General features: G+C 32.8%; 1 protein-coding gene across 1 annotated transcript in view; it reads left to right on the forward strand.

Moving 5' to 3' along the window:
• The window catches only part of LOC121413462 (tryptophan--tRNA ligase, mitochondrial-like), an 11,480-nt gene extending 11,393 nt beyond the window's left edge, over positions 1 to 87 (forward strand). The window contains exon 6 of the mRNA XM_041606280.1: positions 1 to 87. This exon is cut by the window's left edge and continues 1,083 nt beyond it. The gene's annotated coding sequence lies outside the window, so the exon portion shown is untranslated.
• The last annotated feature ends 6,163 nt before the right edge of the window (positions 88 to 6,250 follow it).

A 6,250-nucleotide genomic window follows, 5' to 3' on the forward strand; every position in this document is an offset into this window, starting at 1 on the left:
GCATCAAATTTGTACATGTATTCTTGTATGATGTTAAATTCACATGTACATGTACATGCATGGGTGAGGGAGAACTTTATTGCATTTTTATAATTTCAAGATTAATAGTGTGTATGGGTGCTTTGAAGTATGTTAGTAATCTTTGTCAAGTGTTTATGATATTACAATATTAGTTTTCAAGACTACAATAAACATTGTAGTTACAATACTGTCCAAAGCAACAGTATGATTATTTAAATTTTAGGACATAATCATGAATGCCAGACATCTTGCTCAGGGAATAAAAGAAAATGAGGAATGTTATTTGTTAATGCATTGCTTACCTGGCAGCCAAGAAATGGGAGCAAATTGCAAAGAAAAATCTAGAAATATGAACATTATTTAATTTCTATTCAATCCTTCTTAAACATTAAACACAGAAATAGGAACAAACAGGTAGCAATAATCCCTTCCCAAAATAAATATATTCCTAGAACATTTGGCAGTTCGATATATATGCATTGCATTTCGATATATATGAATGGCTCAATCAGCCTTTATGCTTTTATCCAATGGCATTTTCATGGCAGTCTTAAATCTATATTCTCCTGTTTTCTTTTTTTACATTTGCTACCAAGTTTCATTTACTATTTGTGAAAGGTAACAATCGTTCATCATACTACAAACATGTCAATAGTGAATGGGACCAATCATAAATATTGGATTATGTATTCAAATTCTGCTTTGTCAGGCGCAAATATTGATTACCCAAGGATGCTCATAAATTGTTTCTACTATAAAAGGTCTTTAATATAAATGATTCCAAAGTCTGCTCATCATGTCATAAATGTGTTGCCATTGTGTTAATACTGGCAGCAAAATAAGATTATGTGCATTATTTATGCTTAAGTACGGATTCACAAGCTGCAACTAGGGCCCCTTATCACAAAACTTTCTGTTGATTGCATGTCTGATTTTTATGATTGATTACATTGATAATTATGTGCAATCATTCATACAAGTTAATTGTATGATCAATTACTAATCTTTGTGTTACAGGGCCCTGGATCACTTCAGCTGGCTTCCTAAATATAGAGGAGCCAAAAAATAATGAGCATGACAATGTGTGATATAAATATTTCCTACTCTGGCTGTAACCACATCATACTGGTTCCAATAATCTAGACCTATTCTATGCTGAAGGGATGCTCTGGGATGGGATGAATATCTTTATATCTCAATAAGTAGAATAAAGTTCACAGAGCAAAATGCTGAAAATTTGATAACAAATAACAAAGTTATTGAATTTCAAAGATTTGCATTATTCAGGTGAAACATTCATATGACATCATCTGCCCACCTAATGAATATTCACGAAGACATGCCTAGAACTTTTTCACTGGAATAATGCAAATATTTTAAATTAAATCACTTTGTTGTTTGTTATCTGGTTTTGATGAAATTTTCAGCATTTTGCTCTATTTATCTAGTTATGAATATTTTCAACCCGGAGCATCCCTTTAATATGGACATGGTTACCTGAAATTCATTTTTTATAGGGCCTATATATTTTTTAAATTCTTATTTAATTACTTTTTTGTTGTGCTTATGCAAAACTTGAATATGGAAATATAATTTTGCAACTGATGATTTATTGCAATTTGACAACTTGATTTATTTGATTTTTTAAATTTATTTTAGGGACATGCCCACTGTTGCAGAAAGAATTGTAATCAAACACAACTCAAAAATTAAACACAACACAACCATACATTTTGGACTTGCATTTGATTTTTTGTTTTGTATTCAAATGCAGTTCTTTCTGCAATGGTCCCAGAAGTGGGTGGTCTTAAACTTTAATTTCATTTGTGTTTTATGCAATATGTTTTTATGGAGCAATAATCAATTTAAGTAAAATTTCACCAATGTATAGAGGCTAAATTATGAGGACTGGAAGCATTTTAAAATTTGGTCTTTGTGAAGCATCGAATGTACAAAATGTTCATGTACCTCTTGGGAAAAGAAGTTAAATCGCTTTTATTCAGTGAAATTTGGATTTTCTATTCACAATAAAATTGTTGAAGTATTGAAATGATTCTCTTGGAATGATTTTCAAAATAAGATATGTTTAAGGCCGTGTTTATGCTTCCTTTTTTCAGGCCAGAATCAGCGTTTCCAAACGTGATTAGTCTAAAACATGGTTGCGTCCATGCTTACTTTCATTTAAACGCTGTTTCAAAACGCTGATCGTAAACTCACAAAAAGGTGCGTTTGTAAACGTCGTTTGACCAGAATCAGGCTTTCTGGGGAAGTATAAACAGAACCACGATCGTAAACATGTTTAAATTACATCATTTGGTACATGCTTCCTGTGAGATGAAAATCTACGGGCAAATACAGTCGCATTGCTCCATGGTTGCATGTTACCTCCACGGAATTGCCTCTCATCTCCCTTGTTTTGCATGTGTAGTACTATTACTAGTATTACTCTTCCAATTTGTCATCACTATGAACGTTGAGGGATTTACACAAAAAAACCTGGAACATGAGATATAATGAGGAAATATCGCCAGATGTCCCAGTAGCATAAACAAATAGATATTTTATTATTTTGTATACTTAAATACTTTATTTTTTTCTTACTATTATCCTTACTATGGTGGATATTATACGGTTATATCAAGAAGCTCCATGCAATGACTAAAATATTAGAAATTGTTCGATGTTTATGAATAACAGTCGACATACCTTCCCCATAACAACACTCTGAAAAAAAAACTTTTGAAATAGGGCGTGCCCAATTATGACCTCGGGTTTCCTGCACAACGAAAATTATGATGCGAAGCCAGCTGGAGATCGTGATTTCGCCTCTGAAAAGTTAAGCATAAACTGCACTCCCAGAACCATGTTTACGATCGGCGTTTTGAATCGACGTTTGAAAATGCTGATTCTGTCCTCGCAATGGAAGCATAAACACACCCTTAGACTCTGTTACTCTTTTTTCCCCTCCCTACATCTTTTCTCTTCCTCTCTTTTCTCAATATCTCACCCTCTCAACTCCTCTTCCTCTCTCTACATTTCTTATTTCAAAATATACAATGTTGAGACAAAAGAAACTACATAAGAGCAAATACATCTTTTTTAATTGCAAGAGGAGTGTATTTTAGCCAGCAAAATACAAAAAAGCAATGGATATGGTTACTATCGTTTAAAATAAACAATGAAAAACAATATCAATCAACATCTACAACATAATATCAGAAAAGAATAATAAAATCTAATGAGAAGCAACAGAAATAAATCTGCATGTGCGTAATAAACAATATTATTTTATAGACATGATATTCACTGCTTCTAACATTTGTTGTAAAACACATTGTATAACTTTTAATTTTAGTAGTGCATTCCAAGAACTTTTGTTTTTCAAAATTACCAATAATGCAAGGGTTTCCCTTTTATGAGAAACAAATACATGTAATGTGGTATCTAACATAGTCATCGGTTCAACATCCGACGATATGCATTAATTTCAGCATACCCTTTACTGCATGTTGTTTAATTAACCAAATATACAAATGAAAATGTTGCCAAACAAACTCAAAAGTGTGAGATCTTAAATGCTACTGTTTTCACATTACATGCAAAATATATATATTGTATTTGACAAGCAATCTAAATATGGTTTTGTTTCATTGAGAGAAGAATGAATTCTGAAGCAACATGGATCAATAATTGAAGGACATTTCATTAAAGATATCATTTAAGAATAAGATAGAAGATAATAAAGAAATGACTATTAACTGTTGATAGTGCACGGGTACAACTATAAAGTCAAATATCTACAGAAATTTGGATAACTACATATCATGAACTTCTCCTTTTTTTACTCCAAATTTATTCATTCAAATTTTGTTGAAGCATTATTTTATCATTTTTCCCAACATTAATATTAAGAAACAGGTCATTTCAATATACATGTTCATAAAAATTCATGCAATCGTACAGATTCCTGCAAAAAATATATTCTAAAAATTACACTCATACCTTTCATTTGAAAAAAAAAGAATACAAGATAAACCAAATTATCTAGTTAAAGTTTAAAATTGAATATTCATTGGTGCCTACATGAAATCAAAAGCTTCTATATAGTCGCACTTCTGACAATGATAACCCTGAATAAAGTTTGGCAGTAGACTTTTTTTGGGATTATAATACAATGCATGTACAGTGTATCTTTAGATGATAATGTTACTTCCATAAACTGAATTTAGCCTTTTCCATTTTCCAGTACTAATTTTGTGCATACTACCCCTCCAAAACCATGCATTTCATTACAAATATGGGATATATTGCATGTGTAATTACAATTTGAGTAAAATATTGAATTTTTAACATGCAAAAATAGCAAGCATTGCATTTCATAACAAAAGCATTCTCAACATGACATTGACAGTACAATATGTATTCAATGTACTACATGTGCATGAAAATATATTTAAACACTAGGTAGTTGTATATAGATATCATAAGTTTGGATGTGGTAACGAGCACAAGAAACATGTACATGAATACGTACACACTCCAATAATTATGACCATGAATTATAAATCAAACAGAGAAATATGAATATGAGACAAATTTGTAATTTGTGATAAAAATAAAAGATATTGTGTCAAATATACAAAAATAACTTTATGAAGTGGCTGCATTCGACGGAGTAAAACTCTTCATCGTGATGCCGTCACAAAGCAAACAATATTTCATTATAGATGCAGATGTGATATATACATATATTACAATTTCATCAGATGGATTAAATTCATTGTAAACTCTGACATGCCGTGATGGCTACATTTTTATGACCCAGGCTGAGGTATGTAGTGAACAAATACACAAGAATTTAGTGTCAAATATACAAAAAGGTTCAAATACGTTGCTATTTTACGTGTATATGTATATCATCCATATGAACAAAGTCACATATGAACATCCATATGAACAAAGTCAAACTTCAGGACTTCTTATCATACAACACATACATGTTTATGTTAGAATGATCTGGGTCAATTACTTCTGATTTTTATTCTATCAAAACATTACTAGTTGAACACTATTTACTTCCAAATTGTTTACCACTGGACTGGAAAATGGAGTCACTTGGCTCACATGCAAATAAATGATGAAAAGAGAATCATACACAGGTCAACATTTTTTTCAGTCAAATCTAAGATTTTCATAAGGACTAGTTTAGTTTTTGATATGCATTGTTTTTGGTCAAGTTAATCAAATTCTATCGAAAGGGCTATATTGTCAGTCCCAGACTGGAATTTACCAATCAAAACACAATCGGATCCAAAACATATTGTCATTTTATAGCATTCAAGAACAGATAGAGGCAACAGAGAGTACCTCTTACTGCTCCTCTACAACACTTGGTATCAAAACAGATGTTTACAATCATGGAAATGCAAATATCCAATTTGATAGGGATTTGCCATTTATCATGAGCCTTGAAGTGGATGTGATCTATTTCATTGTTAGTCCTTGATATGAAGTGTTCTTATCCTCAAGTTTGCTGCCCTGTGATATCATTACAGGTCAAAGGAGGTGTGATGAGGGCGGGTAGAGGGCAAGAGACTGATGTGGCGTGACGTTAGACCCTCGACTAGAGGTGTGATGCCAGAGGGTTGGTGTGGCGTGATGTGAGATCCTTGACTTTTGAGGTCTTTATGTGTTTAATACTTCAGGCAAAGATTTCATGATGGGGAGTTACAGATATTACGTTAAGGTTTTGGAGGGGGACCGTGCCATGGTTTTGGGAATGATGGTAGAAAAGGGTGACCAGGGAAAAAAGGGGGTAGGCAAGTGGAACAAACAATTAACATTCCTAATAGCAACTTAATGCTATGCATGTCTTGGGCACCATACAGAGAAGATAAGGCAGTTTATAAATCACATCAATTGTATTAGCAGTAGTAGTAATATTGCAGGGCAATGGGGGGTACAAGGTGAGAGGATGTGGTAGAGTAATGCTGAAAGATGAGAAAAGTGGACAAAATGGAGTGGGATCAGGGAAATAGAGTGGGGTGGATGATGGCAGGAAACATGTGGAGTGCTGTAAAGGCATGGAGTGGTACAGGTAAAAGGGAAGGGATGGCAGGACTGATTTTTATGATATGATTTTTAAGCCAATGTTGATTTATTTTTACTTTGAGCATGAAAATAAATTTTGAATATCTGGTACAGTCTGGTAGGACTGGTATTAAAGTGG

Source organism: Lytechinus variegatus, chromosome 4 (genome assembly GCF_018143015.1).
Source record: "Lytechinus variegatus isolate NC3 chromosome 4, Lvar_3.0, whole genome shotgun sequence".
NCBI classification, from domain to species: Eukaryota; Metazoa; Echinodermata; class Echinoidea; order Temnopleuroida; family Toxopneustidae; genus Lytechinus; species Lytechinus variegatus.